We start from the raw sequence: 19,956 nt of genomic DNA, 5'->3' as shown, positions 1-19,956 counted from the left end.
AAATCTTGATTGGAGTAAATTATTCACAATTTCTGCTTTGGAGCCATATTCCCAACCTTTTCTTATTTTTGCCCTGCATCTGATCCTCCTACTCACCTTGCTGTTTTCTTTTTTCTCTTCTTCAACTTATATTTTAAGTTCAGGGGTACATTTGCAGGATGTGCAGATTTGTGACATAGGTAAAGGTGTGTCATGGTGGTTTGCTGTACAGATTATCCCATCACTCAGGTATTAAGCCCAGCATCCATTAGCTATTCTTCCTGATGCTCTCCCTCTCCCCACTCCCTCAACAGACTCCAGTATGTGGTGTTCCCCACCATGTGTCCATGTATTCTCATCATTCAGCTCCCACTTATAAGTGAGAACATGCATTGTTTGCTTTTCTGTTCCTGTGTTAGTTTTCTGAGGATAGTGGCTTCCAGTTCCATCCATGTCCCTGAAAAGGGCATGATCTCATTCCTTTTCATGGCTGCATAGTATTCCACAGTGTTATGTACATTTTCTTCATCCAGTCTATCGTTGATTTACATTTAAGTTGATTCCATGCTTTTATTACTGTGAATAGTGCTGTAGTGAACATACATGTGCATATATCTTTATAATAGAATGATTTATAATCCTTTGGGTATATACCCAGTAATGGGATGGGGGTCAAATGGTATTTATGCCATTTGTAGATCTTTTAGAAATTGTCACACTGTCTTCTACAATAGTTGAACAAATTTACACTCCCACCAACAGTGTATAAGCATTCCTTTTTCTCCACAACCTCACCAGCATTTGTTGTTTTTGACTTTTTAATAATAGCCACTCTGACTGTAGTGAAAAGGTATCTTATTGTGGTTTTGATTTGCATTTCTCTAATGAGCAATGATGTTGAGCTTTTTTCATATGTTTGTTGGTCTCATGTATGTCTTCTTTTGAGAAGTGTCTGTTCATATCCTTTGCCCGCTTTTTAATGGGTTAGTTTTTTTCTTATACATTTTCTTAAGTTCCTTGTAGTCTCTGGATATTAGATCTTTGTCAGATGGATAGATTGCAAAATTTTTCTCCCATTCTGTATGTTGTCTGTTCACTCTAATGGTAGTTTATTTGGCTGTGCAGAATCATTAGATCCCATTTTTCAGTTTTTGCTTTTGTTGCAGTTGCTTTTGGTGTTTTTGTCATGAAATCTTTACCTGTTCCTATGTACTGAATGGTATTGCCTAGATTTTCTTCTAGAGTTTCCAGAGTTTTGGGTTTTACATTTAAGTCTTTAATCCTTCTTGAGTTGATTTTTGTATATGGTGTAAAGAAAGGGTATAGTTTCAATATTCTGCATATAGCTAGCCAGTTATCCTAGCAGCATAATTTATTAAATAGGAAATCATTTTCCCATTGCTGGTTTTTATCAGGTTTGTTGAATATCAGATGGTTGTAAGTGTCAGGTCTTATTTCTGAGTTCTTGATTCCGTTCCATTGGTTTATGTGTCTGTTCTTGTACCAGCACGGTGCTGTTTTGGTTACTGTGGCCTTGTAGTATAGTTTGAAGTTGAATAGCATAATACCTCCAGCTTTTTTCTTATTTCTTAGCATTTTCTTGGCTATTTGGGCTCTTTTTCGGTTCCATTTAATTTTAAAATAGATTTTTCTTATTCTGTGAAGAATGTCAATGGTGGTTTAACAGGAATAATACTGAATCTATAAATTACTTTGGGCAGTATGGTCATTTTCATCATATTAATTCTTCTTATCCATGAGCATGGAATGTTTTTCTATTTGTTTGTGTCCTCTGATTTCTTTGGGCAGTGGTTTGTAGTTCTCCTTGGAGAGGTTTTTCACTTCCCCTGTTAGTGTATCACTGGCTATTTTATTCTCTTTGTAGCAATTGCGAATGGGAGTTCATACCTGATTTGGCTCTTTGCTTATATATTGTTGGTGTATAGGGATGCTAGTGATTTTTGCAAATTGATTTTGTATCTGAGACTTTGCTGAAGTTGCTTATCAGCTTAAGAGGCTTTCGGGCCAAGATGATGGAGTTTTCTAGATATAGGATTATGCCATCTGCAAACAGAGATAATTTGACTTCTTCTCTTCCTATTTGAATACCCTTTATTTCTTTCTCTTACCTGATTTCCCTGGCCAGAACTTCCAATGCTATGTTGAATAGAAGTAGTGAGAGAGGGTATCCTTGCCTTGCACTGGTTTTTGAAGGGAATGCTTCCAGCTTTTGCCCATTAGCATGATATTGGCTGTGGGTTTGTCATATATGGCTCTTATTATTTTGAAGTATGTTTTTTCAATAGCTAGTTTATTGAGAGATTTTAACATGAAGGAATGTTGAATTTTATTGAAGGCCTTTTCTGCATCTATTGAGATAATCATGTGGTTTTTGTCTTTGGTTCTGTTTGTGTGATGAATCACATTTATTGATTTGTGCATGTTGAACCAACCTTGCATCCCAAGGAAGAAGCCAACTTGAAGGTGTTGGATAAGCTTTTTGATGTGCTGTTAGATTTGGTCTGTCAGTATTTTGTTGAGTATTTTGCATCAATGTTCATTAAGGATATCAGCCTGAATATTTTGTTTGTTGTTGTATCTCTGCCAGGTTTTGGTATCAGGATGAAGCTGGCCTCATAGAACAAGTTAGGGAGGAGTCTCTCCTTTCTAATTGTCTGGAGTAGCTTCAGTAGAAATTGTGCCAGCACTTCTTTGTACCTCTGTGGAATTCAGCTGTGAATCCATCTGATTCTGGGCTTTTTTTGGTTGGTAGGATATTCATTAATGTATAAATTTCAGAACTCATTATTGGTCTGTTCGGGGATTCAATTTCCTCTTGGTTCAGTCTTGGGAGGGTGTATGTGTCCAGGAATTTATCCATTTTATCTAGATTTTCTAGTTTATCTGCATAAAGGTATTTACAGTATTCTCTGATGGTTGTTTGTATTTCTGTGGGGTCAGTGGTGATATCCCCCTTATCATTTGATTGTGTTTATTTGATTCTTCTCTCTTTTCTTCTTTGTTAGTCTAGTTAGTGGTCTATCTTATTACTATTTTTTTCAAAAAACCAACTTCTAGATTCATTGATTTTTCTGAAGGTTTTTTTCTGTCTCCATCTCCTTTAGCTCAGCTCTGATTTTGATTATTTCTTGTCTTCTGCTAGTTTTAGGGTTTGTTTTCTCTTGGTTCTCTAGTTCTTTTAGTTGTGACATTAAGGTGTTAACTTGAGATCTTTCTAGCTTTTTGATGTGGAAATTTAGTGCTAGAAATTTCCCTCTTAACACTGCTTTAGCTGCATCCCAGAGATTCTGGTATGTTATCTCTTTGTTCTCATTAGTCTCAAAGAACTTCTTGATCTCTGCCTTAATTTCATTATTTACCCAGTAGTCATTTAGAAGCAAGTTGTTCAATTTCCAGCAGTTGCGTGGTTTTGAGTGAATTTCTTAATCTTGAGTTCTAATTTGATTGTTCTGTGATCTGAGAGACTGTTATGACTTCAGTTCTTTTGTATTTGCTGAGGAGTGTTTTACTTCTGATTATGTGATTAATTTTCCCATGTTGCAAAGAGAAGAATGTATATTCTGTTGATTTTGGGTGGAGAATTATTTGATATCTGTCAGGTCCACTTGATCCAGAGCTGAGTTCAGGTCCTGAATATCTTTGTCAATTTTCAGTCTCCATGATCTGTCTAATATTGTCAGTGGAATTTTAAAATCTCCCACTATTATTGTGTGGGAGTTTAAGTCTCTATGTAAGTCTCTAAGAATTTGCTTTATGAATTTAAGTGTTCCTGTATTGGGTGTTTATATATTTAGGATAGTTAGCTCTTCTTGTTGAAAGGTATTACATAATGCCTTTCTTTGTCTTGTTTGATCTTTGTTGGTTTACAGTCTGTTTTGTCAGAAACTAGAATTGCAACCCCTACTTTATTCTGTTTTCCATTTGCTTGGTAAATTTTCCTCCATCCTTTTATTTTGAACCTATGTGTGTCTTTGCATGTGAGTTGGGTCTCTTGACCACAGCATACCTATGGATCTTGGCTCATTATCCAGCTTGCCAGTCTGTGTCTTTTAATTGGGGCATTTAGCCCATTTACATTTAAGGTTAGTATTATTACGTGTGAATTTTATCCTGCCATCATGATGCTAGCTGGTTATTTTTTAGACTTATTTATGGGGTTGCTTCATAGTGACACTGGTCTGTGTACTTCAGTGTGTTTTTGCAGTGACTGGTAACAGTTTTTCCTTTCCATATTTAGTGCTTCCTTCAGGAGCTCTTGCAAGGCAGGACTGATGGTAATGAATTTCCTCAGTCTTTGCTTGTCTGAGAAGGATCTTATTTCTCCTTCACGTATGAAGCTTAGTTTAGCTGGATATGAAATTCTAGGTTAGAAATTATTTTCTTTAAGAATGCTGAATATTGCACCCCAATCTCTTCTGGTTTGTAGGGTTTCCACTGAGAGGTCTGCTGTTAGTCTGATGGGTTTTCTTTTATAGGTGACCTGGCCTTTCTCTCTGGCTTCCCTTAACATATTTTTTTCATTTTGACCTTGGAGAATCTGATGATTATGTGTCTTCTCATGGAGTATCTTACTAGGGTCCTCTGGATTTTCTAAGAATATTGGCCTGTCTTGCTAGGTTGGAAAAGTTCTCCTGGATGATATACTGGAGCATATTTTCCAACTTGGTTCCATTGTCTCCCTCGCTTTCAGGTACCTCAGTCAGTCATAGGTTTCATCTTTTTATGTAATCTCATATTTATCAGATGTTTTATTCTTCCTTTTCATTATTTTTTCTCTATTCTTGTCTGCTTTATTTCAACGAGATAGTCTTCAAGCTCTGGAATTCTTTCTTCCACTTAATCTATTCTGCTATTGATATTTGTGATTGCATTGTGAAGTTCTTGCATTCTATTTTTCAGCTTCATAAGGTCAGTCGTGTTCCTCTCTAAACTGGGTATTCTAGCTATCACCTCCTGTATTGTTTTATCATGATTCTTAGCTTCTTTGCATTGGGTGACAAGACACTCCTTTAGTTCAGTGAAATTCCTTATTGCCCACTTTCTGAAGTCTACTTCTGTCATTTCGGCCATCTCAGCCTCAGCCCAGTTCTGTCTTTGTGGGAGAGGTATTGCAATCATTTGGAGGACACAAGGCACTCTGACTTTTTGAGTTTTCAGCATTTTTGCGTTGATTCTTTTTCATCTTTGTGGGCTTATCTACCTTTGATCTTTGAGGTTGCTGACCTTTAAATGGGGTTTTTTGGAGTTTCTTTTTGCTGATGATGTTATTGTTTTCTGTTTGTTTTTCTTTTAACAGTCAGGCTACTCTTTAATAGAACTTCTGTGGTTTGCTGGGCGTCTGCTCCAGATCCTAGTTTCCTCAGTTTTTCCCATACCTGGAGGTATCACCAGTAAAGTGTGCAAAACAGCAAAGATGACAGCCTGCTCCTTCTTCTGGAAGGTTCATCCTAGGTGGGTACTGACCTGTTGCCAGCCTGAACTACACCTGTAGGAGGTGGTTGGAGACCTCCATCAGGAGGTCTTACCCAGTCAGGAGGAATGGGAATAGGGACCCACTTAAAGAAGCAGTCTGGCTGCTTTTTGGTAGTGCAGCTGTGTTGTATTGTGGGTGACCCTTCCTCATCTGCACCATCTGAACTCTTCAGAACTGGCAGGCTGGAACAGCTGAGTCAATGGAAACACAGAGATTGTAGCTTTCCCTCCCTCTTAGAACACAGTCTTTCTCAGGCAGACTCTAGCCTGTTGCTGGTGGTTGGCTGGAATTCCAAGCCAGTGGCTCTTACCTTATGAGGTGCTGTGGAAGGGATTTAAGACAGAAACCAGTGGCTCTTAACTTGTGGGGCCTGAGAAACAATGCTGCTTGGCTCCCTGGATTCAGCCCCTCTCCTGGGAGTATGCATGGATGGATCTCCCACCTTGCTGGAAATCCTGAGGCAGAATATGCAAAACTCCTTGGTCTCTGTGCATGCCTGAGTGGCTACTCTGCTAGGACTCCACACAGCTCTGTGTGTTGGAACCAAGGCCCTGGTGGCATGGGCTTACAAAGGGATATCCTGGTTGCAAAGATTAGTGGGAGAAGCATGGTTTCCAGGGTGGAATCACAATCACTCACTGCTTCTCTTGGCTGGGATGTGGGTTCCTTTGGCTCTGTGCTGCTGCCGGATGGGCTGTTGCCCCACCCTGCTTTTCTTCATTCTCTGTGGGCAAAGCTGTTTGCCTAGTCAGTCCCAGTGTGAGAATCTTGATATTTCAGTTGAAAATGCTAAATTTACTTGCCACTTTCATTCCCTTCTGTGAGTTCTGCAGACTACTGCTGCTTCTAATCGGCTATCCTGCCTTACTGGTTTTTTTGTTTGTTTGTTTCTGTCTTCCTGTCAGGTTTGTTCTTGGTGCTTGGCCCCATCTCCATGGTTACAACTTTGCTTCCTTTAAATAATGACTATCTGTCCCAGTCACATTGCCTTCAGATGTGTCAAATACAAACCTCTTCTAGCTCTCGCAGACCCTTATCTTCATGGCTTGTTGCTACTGGATTTTTTGTGGCTTTAGAAGGGACCAGAGACAAGTGTCAAAGAGTTTACTGTAAATTGGATTGTTGGCAAGACTTCCTGGTACACAGATCCTAAACCAAGTTTCGTTTTTCCCTTCAACCCAGTCTGTTTCATTTTCCCTAAGGCAGATTCACCAACCTGGCTGTAACGATTTGTCTACCTTTCCACGAAACTAGGATATTTCATGTCTTTATCTGGCCACAAGACCTAGTTTTTTTAATGGAGAGTTCTATCTCCTGGAAAGCTGTCTTCTTCTGAATTCTTTTGAAGATATTTTGGCATTTTCTACTTCTAAGATCATCCCATATCAGAACTTCCACTAAGTTTTTGTTATCAAGAACAGGTCTAATATTCATCATATTTGCAACCCTATATGCTAGGGTCTGCTGAAAGCTAGAGACACACAGATGAAAAGAAGGTCAGGAAGGTTCCTAATACTTTTCATCAAAAGAAATATGATATAGGGTATTCTTCAGGAGCTTATGCTGATCCTTATGTTTGTTGTGGCTCCATTCAATACCAAGACGTGGCTATAACACCAGCATGACGGTAAATCTAGTATTTAAATTTCCATAAAAATTAAGGGGATGAGAGGATAAGAATAAAGAGTTGTTGAATAATGACTGCTAAAAGACACTATCCAGGGAGAAAACTAATTTCTCTTTGTCCATATTCTTTAGTTCAAATATTTTATGATGGCTTCCTAAAAATAAACACAGTAGTGGCACCTTAGAATGGCCATAGTGCTTATGTAAGGCATCCTAATAGCAAGTGTGTAAAATTCACCATTTACTTAATTTAACAATAATGGAAAATGTTGATGGTAAGCTCTTTGACACTTTGATAAAAATGATGGTCCCAGTGATCTCTTCCTTCCAGTATTCCCACTCTTATGTAGTCCTCTTCCATAATATAATCAACAGAATGGGGCAGAAGTGATGGATGCGACTTTCAAAACTAGGTTATAAAAGGTGCCGTGGATTCTGTCTTGTTACCTCTCTTTCTTGGATCACTTGCTCTGGGAAAGCCAGCTGCCATGTTAGGAAGCCATTCAAAACTGCCCTGTGGAGAGGCCCACGTGGTGAGGAACTGAGGTCTACCAACAGCCAACAAGGAACTAAAATTTCTTGCCAGTGTATGAGTGAACCTGGAAGTGGCTTCTCCAGCCCCAGTTAAGCCTTCGTATATCTTCAGCCCTGTCCTACATCTTGACTGCAACCTCATGAGAGGTTTCAAATCAGAACCCACTAGCTAAGCTACTTCCAAGTTTCTGACTCACAGAAACTATGCGAGATAGTAAAAATTTGTTGTTTTAAGCCACTAAATTGTGGCATAATGTGTTACGCAGCAATAGATTACAAATACAGTGTTTTATGAAAACTTTTGAAGGTACTATCTTCTCTCAAATTCTCTCAAATTAGAGCACTAATAAAATAATTGACTTTGTTTAGTGTCTCTGTGTACAATTTAATTTCCATTTGAAAATGTTTTCAGAATTCTGGAAATTTTATTTCTTTACCTTGATATTTACCAAATTTTAACAATAGCACTAAATGATTTAAAAGTTGGGCCTTGGAATCAACAAACTTTAGTTTAAATCACAGTCCTGCTATTCGTTACCAGTATGACCTAAAGAAAGATGTGCCTCTGTTTTCTTGTCTGAATCATGATTATGATAAACACCTAACCTAAAAGACTAACATAAGGATTAATTTGATAATTGCAAGATCCCCCAGTTCCTCTTGCTTTCTTCCTGTGTCCTTACTGAAAATCACAGAGTGCCTTGACCATTTTGTGAGCCAACCAGCCGCAGGTTTATCCCAGCAGGCCTGAACCCAAACTGGGGCCTTGAACATTCATAGACACTGATAAAGGTCTCTAGGTTGTTGCCCAAAACACTGAGAGGAGCTGGCTCCAGCCTTGAGCAAAAAATTTTAAAACTTCATATAAACTCTGTACCCTGACCGTTTCTCTGCAGACATACCTAAGTAAAATGTCATTTTTCTCTCACTGTCTGTCACAAGGATTAGTGCAGCACTCTGTAATTAGGTTCATCTCATAAATGCTTTGGGCCGATTACCCTGGCATTTATTGCTTCTTTCTTTGGAATCCCAACCAGCTCCATCTCAGCTTGGTGTGGGGGCACTCCTCTGTAGGAATTCCCCTGACACTGCTGTTGGGGTGATTACAGCCTCAGCGTCAAAGGACCAAAACAATAATATATGTAAAACAGCATATTGCTAGCTTATAACAACTACTGATTAAATTGTACTGAGGATGATGATATGATGATGATGATGATGATGATGATAATGTTGACACGATGATGAGGATTATGGGAAAGGAAAAAAAACTCCTTGTTTTTAACCTGTAGGTAAATTCTTTATGAAGTAAAAGATAGAACCTTTGCATTTCTGTATTATGATGTTCTCGGTTTATTGCCCTGTATTTTCTTCTTGAACATGTATAATTACATCTTTAATAATCATTATTTAACTTGGCAACATAACTCCCTAGCTTCTTCACAGTTTTCCATAGCCCATGATAAAGAAGGCATGTTGCAGATATTCTCATGACAAAAAAAAAAAAAAAAAAAAGCACATACTATTGAATCAATTAAAGGACAATTTTAGCAATAAGTTTAATTTTGGTCATTATTTAGATTCCTGTTGATTGCTTTTTCTGCGGTTAGTTTACTTGATAGTAAAGAGATAATGAAATGCATAAATTGTTCAACTATTCAACTCTTTGTTGAGACGTACAACCATATCCTGTGGCCAAGTGTCTGAAAACCTTGTGAGGTTAGTTAAATCTCAATAGTAGGATTAATTTTAAAAGCTACATAGAGTTCACTTTCTTTAACAACGTTTTACTGTGTTTCAATCTCATAGTTAAATGTGAGTTTGGATTTCCTTTCCCCATGGAGTTTAACAAATGAGCAAAGACCTACTTATTATCACTGATATGACAAGAATTTGGTGCTTCTCTTAGTCTCAATTTTATTATCTTTAAAGTAAGTGGATTGAGCTAAATGACTTACAGAGTAATTCTTCTTACAGATTTCTACTCATGCTCCAAGTGGTGAACCACAAATCCACTTCCCAACAAAGGCTACAAAATAAATGCTTCGCTGAATCGTCTTTGTTTCTAAATGAATATCTAGCATTAGAGGAGAACTCTACCCAGCCTTTTATATGTCTTTGGAGTACCTGGGGTCAGTAAGTTATGAAAACTTTGCTAGATGTTCCCCAAAAGATCAAAACTCATTGCTAGGATGTCCTTTGTGATGAGACTGCAATAGAAATGATAGCAACAAACAACAATTATGGGCTCACTGTAAGCTGGGCACTGTTCTAAGCAATTCACATGTATTATCTTGTTCAATCCTAAATCTGACTCTATCAGCTATTGCTATATTTTACAGGGTCACCTGGTGTCTCGCTAAGAATATTCTACATTCTCTACTTCCAGACACAGGAGAGATCATTCTTATTCTCTCTACAGTGTTCTGGCCTAAGCAATTGAGTCATCAGCATTGTCTTCTTCATGCCAGTAGCCATGGAAGGTGAACTTTTAAAAAGTGTAGTTCTGCAAACCTAGAACTAAGTAAGAAAATGTCCATTCACAGCAAAAGGATAAATGTGTTGTTTAGAAGTCCATTTTGAGAGATATAAACACTTTGCTCAGAAGCTGTGAAGCCCAGTACTCCCCTACCCTTTCACACATTATAAACACAAATACTGTATACACATACAGGAGGTATTCACTTGTGCCATTTTACATAACCTAAATTTGATTGCATACCAGAAGAAATGGAAAACACATTTAATGGCTTTTTTAAAAAATGCAAGTAAACCAGATGAATGAATCATTTTATACAAGAAAGGCAACAAATAACAGGAATTTGAAAAGATCAGGGCTATGGCTAGGAAATAAAAAATTCTGCCTTTCTAGCTAATAATATGGATCAGTGGTTCCTAGATATGTGTTTCTTGTGTTTATTTGATTTGTCTAATTAAGACCACTGGCATTTATGAAAGCGTTTTCATGGAAACAATGTCTAAGGTGCACAGCTGGTTCCAAATGACCTTGCTTCGGACACAGAACAGGAAGCAAGACTTCAGAATAGAACTCAGAGGCCAAAAGGTATATCTAACCTCTGAAATAGAGAACTTTCTTGACTCAAGTGCATTTGATTTACATAAATTCAACCACTCTGTGTGTGGGGGTGGGGAACTCGGAAATAAAATGTTGCAAAGTGTTATTTTGCATATATGTTCTTTATTATATACTGAATAAATATGTGCACTTATATACTGCATACAAGTATGTGCATTCACATATTATGTTATGCAGGTTTTTACTCAAAATCCTGAAATCAGAACTTATGAGTGATTTAAAGGATTTCTAAGGATAATTTTGACCTTTCCTGCTTCTTATCTTAACCTACCTTAGAAGCCCAACCAGATAGCAACCTGAGACTCCACTGTGAATTAAAATGGCCCTGTGAGTGAGTGACAAGGCTGATAGGATGGATGTCTCCTGGTTCCAAGTATTAATTCAGATCTGTTTGCTAATAAAGTAGGGTCTCTCCCTTTCATATACTGCAATTCACCTGGAATAGAGAAGGAGGAGAAGTCAAAGTGGCTCAGGAGTGTATTTGGTCAGTCTGTTAGATTTGATCCAGAATTGTGCAGAAGTTGCTTTTGTTACACTAGGACAATTGGGAGAAAACCCAGGTAAGAATTATCTTTCAACTAGGAGAACATATTCCAAAATCACTGAGAGAGGGTTTTGTATGGTATCACATTAGAACTGTGTTGTGTTGAGTTAGAAATGGTTTTCTTGCTCACAATTTTTCTTCCTCAGCTGGTGAAGGCATGCAGAGAGGATGACTTACCAGAGTTAGTCAGAAAAGCCGTCTGCACCTATTTCTATTCTTAGAGGCTGTGTGCATGATAAAGGTACAGAGACCAACTCAAGTCTTGTGGAAGCGGGTATATGTTTCAGGGACTAAAATAATACCACATATAAGTCAGGCAGGTACTTGCCTAGGAATGAAAAACCATCATCTCAAAAGAGTCTCTGGAGGTTTTTATTTAAATGTTTTCAGCAAAATAAACTCTTACTAGGAAAACATGTTCTCATAAATATAAGAAGGGTCTGCAGGCCTGAAATGTATCTGGCTGATGTATCTTTCTTTGTAATCCCACTAAACCCAGATACTCAGCCATGAAAGTCAGAACTCCCTGCACCCTTCATCACCCATTGCTGCTGGCAGAAAGCAGCTAGTGTTCTGAGCTTAAAGTAAACAGTCTTTCTTGATTAATGACCCCTGACCTTTTAAAGACTGTGTCTTCAGTGAGCTATTTTGAACACAGAGGCTCTTACGTGATATATGGGCTGATCAACAGACTTGGAAGAATTCTGTTGGCCTGGTTTAATGAAGTGCTATAGCATACTCCAAAGAGACCTACTCTTTACTTGCCTCATCAATATTTGAGCTGAATTATAAACTAAAATCATTACTTCAGAATTTGTTAATTCTGAATTTGCATCATTTAATAGTAGTGTATTAAGTATTTTATCATTGCTTTAATTTAAAAAGCATTTTACTAAGCAAATTCATAATGTAAACAAGAGGAAATTTTTGCTAAGTTTTGAAAATTAAGTGTTTCTAAGGAGTTTGTATAAAACTATTTGTAAACAACTTGTTAATAACACCTATAGATCATAATGCTTTGATGCATTAATTATAAACTTTTTAACCTATTCAATAAAGCAGGATTTTTTCCTAAATATTCTTGCTAGTTTCTCTCCAGTTATCCAAAAGTAGTAATTAGACAGTTTAATTATTAATTCAATAATGTAGGTAAAATAGCATTTGCTGAGTTTCTATTGTTCAGTCGTTACAGAGTTAATAAAGATGTATTGCATACTCACTGTGCTAGGCCCTTTTTTGGGCACTGAAGACAATATAATGAACGAAAGAGAAAAAATAAAAAGAACAAAAAGAAAAAAGAAAATCTTTGTCCTTGTGAAGCTTGTATTGTCCTAGATGTTACAATTAAAACAATAAATATGTTAGACATGATTCCTGCCTGTATACAGTTTTGATTCTGGTATAAAAGATGGGCAACAAACCAGGAAAATAATTTCATAAAGAGAATTCAATAATAAGGTAATGTACAGGGTGATGGGATAGGACATGGCCATTCTAACTCCCACTTTGGATACAGTGGTCAGAGAAGATCCCATGAAGAAATGATTAAGCTAAAGCATGAGGGATAAGAAGGAGCCAGACATTTACAGCCAAGGGAAAGGGGAAGAGTTTTCCAGGCTGGTTGACAGCCCTAGGCAGAGAAGAGTTTGCTGGGGGAGGAACCTATGACTACAGCTTAGTGTGAGCAGCCCTGGAGGTTCAGTTGGGAACCAGATCATACGTGTTCTTGTAGCCTGAAGTAAGGGGATTGAGCTTTACCTAAATGAAATGGAAAGGGGTTTAAGACAGGGAGTAGCAACCAATTTCTATTTGTAAAAAGATATTTCTACCTGCTGGAGAATGGATTGTGGAGGGGCACGGAAGGAGCAGGAGGGCAGCTTGGAGCCATGTAAGAATGGTGAGGGCTTGGACCACGGTGGTGACTCTGAAGGTGCAGAGTAGGGAATGGGTTTGGGATGGACTTTGAAGGTTTATTTGAGAGCATTATTTAAACATGGGATGGGGATGAGCACAGCAAAAGGGAAGAACCAGGTCTAAATTGATGAAGTGCCACATATTAAAATGGAAAAGACCAGGGTAGAAATAAGATTTGCTGAGGGGAAAGTTGACATGAACAATTTTTGATGTTCAATTTTTGATGTGTTAACCTCTTTGATGTCAGTCAGGCATCCACATGAAAACATCAAGTAGTCCATGGGATATGTGAGTTAGAATTGATGGCACTGTTTAGGCAAAGGCATAAAAATTAGCAAGCTATCATCAGTAAACAAAAAATGTTTAAAACAAAGGGCCAGGATGAGATCAACGAAGAAAATAATATAGATGAGTGGGGCCAATTAGTCAGCAATTCTTTATTGTGTGCTCCTTATGTGAGAGGCACCCTGCCTCGTCATTGTTGACAAACAAAGATGTATAAGACAATATCTTTATCCTAAAGAGACTTACATTAAAGGTGAAAGGAAAAATACATACAAATGAAAGCAAATGTCAATAAAACAATCAAAATGTATTCGTCCAGAGAGTAATTACTTTGGGTATTGAGAATAAGAGTCATTTTGTGATGGTGATGGTAGTCTGGGGAACCCTAGATGGGGGGCTGGTCTAGGATTCAGGGGGATTGTAAAACTTCCAAAACTAGATGGTTTGTATACATGTGCATTTCTTTTTTTAAAACAAGAGTGAATTGTAAAATTCTCAAAGGGTTTTCTGAATCAAAAAAAGGATTAGAGGCATTGCTGTGAGAGATAAATTTAGTCTCAATCTTAAAAGGATTGTTTAAGTTATAGAAGGTACAGAGAAGAAGGAAGGATATTTTAGGAAATGAGGAGAGTACAAAGAAACTTCCTGAGATAAAAAGACATTCAAGGCATCTGTGGGAATAGTTTTAGACACTGTGTTTGGGACAGGGGATTTATATAAAGTGGTGAATAAACTAAAACTAGAAAAATAGTTGGGAACTGAAATGGGGGACAACCTTAAAGGAGAACTAAGGAGATTGAATTTTCTTCTACCGACCATGGGGAATTATGGCATTCAATTCAGCTAAAAAATATTGAGCATCTGATAAATGTAAAACAATGTGTTGTGCCCTGGTGTGTGTGTGTGGTAGGGGGTAGAGACTCACATGTAGTAGGAGAAGGGTTAAAATTTCCCCATAGCATAACAATAGTTAGCTATTATTAGCATTTATTCAGTGCTTACTATGGGCCGGGTTCTGTACTAAGTGCATTAAATGTATTCTGTAACTTAATCCTCACAACGTTATTGAAGTGGACCCTATTAGGATACAGGGAAGCTAAATGTCATGTCCTTGGTTACATGACTAGGAATGGTGGAGTCACTATTCAAACTCAGTCACTATTCAACATTCAGTGCCCATGTCCTGAATGTTGGCTCTGACTCCCTGCTTCTCACACCAGGGGCGTTGACACCTCTAGAGGCACTCTGCAGTGTACAAACTGGCATGTGAAGGACAAAATAAATATTACATATTTTAATAAACCATAAACTTCATTTGAAGATTTGAAATATATACATGTGAAAACAGACATGATTGTAAAAATCACATCAATTCTTAATGACCATATTGTATAACATTTATTCAGAAAAGTGCACAATCATAAGGATACAGCTCAATATACTTTCACAAAGTGAATGCATCCATGCAATCGCCACCCAGATGAAGAAACAGAACATTATCAGCACTCTAGAGCCCCAGCGTGCTTTCTGACACTGTAACTAAAATTAACCCCTATCCTGATTTCTAACTAATCACTGATTACTTTGTCTTGTTTTAGATTTCTATATAAATAGAATCATATAGTATATTCTATTTGCCACTGACTTCTTTTCCTTAAAATTATGTTTGTGAGATTCATTCTTATTGTTACATGTGACACTAGTTTGTTGATTAAATTCACATAGTTTTTAAGACAAAATATGATGGCACAATGAAATTTTTTGCCTTTTAAGGGAGTATACAACAATTTGTTGAGAATGCAATTAAGTCTCCTCTTCCTTCTGGTCACTCTGATGACGAAGTTTAAACAACACAAGAGCAAGCCCTGATTTGAGGTCAGGAGAAACAGATTTTAGTCTTCCTCCACTATTCATAGCTCTGTGACTTGGGCAAGTCTCTTCTCTAAACTTCTGTTCCAGTACTGATAAAATAAGGAAGTTAAGCTAAAATGTCCGTCTTTAGTCTACTCCATTGTGAATGTTCCTTGCTCTAACTCCAAACTTCAGCTTAGTTTGGGTTTAACTTAAGGAAAAGTTATAGAGAAAATACATTTTTCCAAAATAAAATTATTTTTTCTATTATAAAAGAAAAGCACATTTGTTTTAACAATTCAAACAACACAGAGCTACCTAAAGGAAAATGTAATAATGCACTCATCCCTTTGTTGAATTCTGCGTTCCCAGACATGCAAAAATAATGTTAGTTTTGTCTTTATACTCCCATAATATTTTCTATGCTGATAGAACTATACGCTTACTTAAATGGATGTTACTGTTTGTTTGTTTGTTTATTTATTTATTTATTTTGAGACGGAGTCTCGCGCTGTTGCCCAGGCTGGCATGCAGTGGTGCGATCTTGACTCACTGCAGGTTATGCCTCCCGGGTTCACGCCATTCTCTTGCCTCAGTTGCCTGAGTAGCTGGGACTACAGGCACCCGCCACTATGCCCAGCTGATTTTTTTTTTCTTGTTTTTAGTAGAAATGGGGTTTCACCGTGTTAGCCAAGATGATCCCGATCTCCTGACCTCATGGTCCTCCTGCCTTGGCCTCTCGAAGTGCTGGGATTACAGGCATAAGCCACCACGCCTGGTCTGTTATTTTTGAAATGGAATGGTACTAACACATTTTATTCTTCAATTTTCTCTTCATGGAAATCCTTTCAAAGTTAAAACTGTTCATTTGAATTAATGTCTGCACAATGTTCCATAGCATGCATTCACTGTGATCAGTCAATCATTTCTCTATTGATTGATATTTAAGTGGTTTCCATTTTTTTCTATCATAATGCACTGCAATAAGCATCCTCATGCATATAATATTAAGCCCTCATAGTTTTTCTCATTTTGTATGATAGATAAAAATGGTCAGATTGTTTTCTAATAAGTTGCTCTAAATTGCATCTCAGTGCTTGAGGTTTCTGAAGGTTTGAATGTGAGATTTAAAGAAAGGGAAGACATGATGTCTTAAATAATTTTCAAAAATATTCATAGAAATAGAAAACTAAAAAATAAAATATTGGGTGTATCTTTACAGGCTCGTGTTTGAAATTGCTGAAGTCTGAAATCAGATGTATAGGGAGAAGAAACATTTTCCAAACTAAACAGAAACAGAAACATGGTTTTAGCCCCCAAAATGCAATATCAAGAATTAAAAGGCAAAAAACAATTATTTCTTAAAAAGTCGCAGAAATAAGTCAGTCATGTGATTCTGTAGACAGGCAGCTGAGCTGGCTGCTTAATTAAACTCTGCTTCAACATCAACCTGAAAAAACTTACAGCAACTTCTGAAGGCCTAATGAGGCAGCTCTTCTGTCCTGCCCTCCACACTGGGGAGGGTATTCTTGGCCACTCACTTCTCTGGGCCCTATATCATTCATGCTGGGCTAACAGACAGAGGTCTTGGATAAGATGGACCAAGATTTAGGATTAGGCTACCTGAAGTTGCCAGTATTATATAGAGAAAGAAAGATTTGTTTGTCCTGTTGGTGTTTCATTCTGAGGCTGGTCTGGAAGGAATACTTTTCCATTATCCAGCAAAATCTGAAACACCAAAGCTTCCACAACTCCCTTAAGAGAAAACCAGATGAAAATTATTATCTGGGACAACAAGTCAGGTGCTAAGAGGAAAAAGAGGGGCAATGGGAGTGAGGAAAGGGAGGACAAATGCCTAAGAGACCATTCAGAGAGGAGAAGGAGAGGGAGGGAGATCAGAGAGGAGTGACTCCTTGATATACAACCTGACTCAAGGGGGAAGGTAGCAAACATTTTTGTATCACCTCTGGCCTCTGTGTGCAGGTTTAAGTGGCTGTTAGTAAGGTTTTATTTCTGGCGGTGAGTTGTTTCTTCCTGTCCTTCTAAGCTTTAATGGCATAGCTAAGGGGTTACATCTACAATGTGTATGGCATGATTCTACAATAACGTGCTCTTCTTTGCACAAGAAGATAGTGCTACTTATTTATCCTTATAGTACATGCTGTTTTTCTATTCACAGGGATAGTTTATACTAATCATGCCATTCCATTTCCTTGGACTCCATGGTGACCAGCTGTTCCTGTGTACAGGCAGCTGGTTGAGGCTGTGAAACAGCTAACTGGCCAGCAGTGGGCATGACCCTGTGACCTCCACCAAATAGACTAAATGCTCAATCATCAACTTAGCATGAGCTCCAGTCACTCAGAGCTGGGTTCTAATGAAGGCTCTAGCACTTACTGATTATGAAAAGTCATTCAGGGCACGTGTCTTCACTCAGCCTCCAATTCTTATCTATAAATGGGAATAATAGTTGTTCTTTCACAATATGTTTGAGAGGACTAATGAGCAAAAATATGTAAAGCATTTACCCCAATAGACAAATAAATAATAGTCTTTGGCACCCTCAGGAAAAAGATAATACAGTACCTTTCCTTCAGATATAATTCTTTTGCATGCCTCCCTTGGCCAGGAAGAGAAACAGCTGGCCACCCTCTGAGTATTAAGCTGTGGCCCATGGAAGAGACTCCTTTCCATCAGTGTGTGTGAATAGCTGCGCAAGAGTCTATGGAAAGCCTGACATAAAATGTAAGGTAGTCAGAGAATATCCGTCACCCATGACAGCCCAGAAAATCCTGAGAATGTCTGTGTTTGGTAAGTCCTTTTTCTGACTCCTTATTTGAGTCTGAGTTTGACTCTGTCTTCATTTCTGGTCTAGCGCTCTACCTTTGATAAACTGGTCTTCCTTTTGAATAACATATTTATTTATCCTATTATGCCACTGTCAGAGACCCTAAATATAACGATGTCCTTTTACCAACTGGTAGATAGTCTGGCCTTCATTCTTTTACATACCATCATCTCCAACACTTTCAGGGAATGCTAAGAAACTTTCTCTGCGGAGATAAAAATAATGATACTGAGTCATTGCCTTTGTTACTCTTTGAATTTCCATATAAAGTTATCAACTAAGTGTACCTAGCCTGGTCTAGCAACTATGCCTGCTTAATATGGTTTAATGCTGGTGACATTAGTCACTGTTAATTGCTCAAGAGTTGAGATCAGGTAGGCAATCACTGAGTTCATCTGTAAAAAAAATGACTGTAGTCATATTAAGGAATAAAAGGCTCAATGGCTACCTAATGACTGCAAGTTATTTCAACAAAACTGACAGCATCCATTTTCATAGTAACATATACTACAGCAGAACTCTGAAAATGCCAGAGGGCAAGCACTTTGGGGTTCTTAGTTGTTTTACCTTAGCCTTTATTGGTTTTCTATTTATCAGTTGTTTTTGCTTTTAATAGAGTCTGTTTTATTAAAATTTTTCAGCTCATATGGTTTTTAAAGAGAATTTGTGGTTTGAATTAAACCCGACTGGAAATTGACTTCATTTAAAAAGATTTCTCTGCAAATTTTTTCCTACACTGGCATTCATTTAGATAGAAAGCAGTAAAGGAGCCACACAGATACTTTGGAGGTAAGTACTACTGTCAGAACGATGTTCTCTCTTTGCCTCTTGGGGAGTTTTAACTAGGGGTGTGCTCTGTGGAGGAAGCAAGATGCTGGAGGTAGATTTTCAGAACTTTGGGTGTTAAGCAATTACGTTTTAACCTACACTTAGGGCATATGACCTTCCAATTTTGCAGTGTGCCAACTGCAGAGAGAATCTCTGCTGAAATCTGTTGTCATGACAGACAAGGCCATATGAAAAGTGCTGGAAAAATTCCTCCTTAGACTATAATTGCCTTGATGGGCAGCAACTCTGCCTTCTATTCCACTGTGGAGTATGTATGCGCCACAGTGCTCACGGCTGTGTTCAGGGTTTATCGTCCGAGACACGGTTAGCCTCAAAGCAAAATTAAAATGGGACATTGAAAATACTTGGCTTGCCTGAAGGAGCCAACTATATTTTATTTCTAGGATTATGATCCTTAATCCCTGAGTAGATAAAGTGTACACAGTTTTGTTACATGAAAAACCACAAAAAACAGACAAGTTATGTGGTATATTTGTAGTCATGCAGATGAAATGAAACTGCCTAGTGGATAAGTGGCTTCCTTCTAATTGTGAATCTGGGTGCCCTGTAGAGTATTTGAGCATGGAAGTCAGTAACACTGTGTAGCCTAATGGTTAAGGTCCAAGCTCTGAAGCCAGACTACCTGGGTTTGAAGCCTGTCACATCATTTCTTAACATCATTCTGCCTCAGTTTTTCCATCTATAAAATTAGAACAATGATTACACCTAACTCATCAAGTTGTTAGGGGGATCAAATAAATTAATACACACATTTAAAAATGTTTCAAGTAGTTCTTGGCACATAGTAAATGCTCTGGAAGTCTTAGCTGTGAATATTGTAATTACTATCATTAAGAATCTAAGGGCTGGGCACCGTGGCTCACGCCTGTAATCCCAGCACTTTGGGAAGCCGAGGCAGGTGGATCACCTGAGGTCAAAAGTTTGAGACCAGCCTG

This window comes from Rhinopithecus roxellana, chromosome 2 (assembly GCF_007565055.1).
Source record: "Rhinopithecus roxellana isolate Shanxi Qingling chromosome 2, ASM756505v1, whole genome shotgun sequence".
Classification (NCBI taxonomy): Eukaryota; Metazoa; Chordata; class Mammalia; order Primates; family Cercopithecidae; genus Rhinopithecus; species Rhinopithecus roxellana.
The sequence above is the reverse complement of the archived record's forward strand: the minus strand, read 5'-3'. Positions refer to the sequence as shown.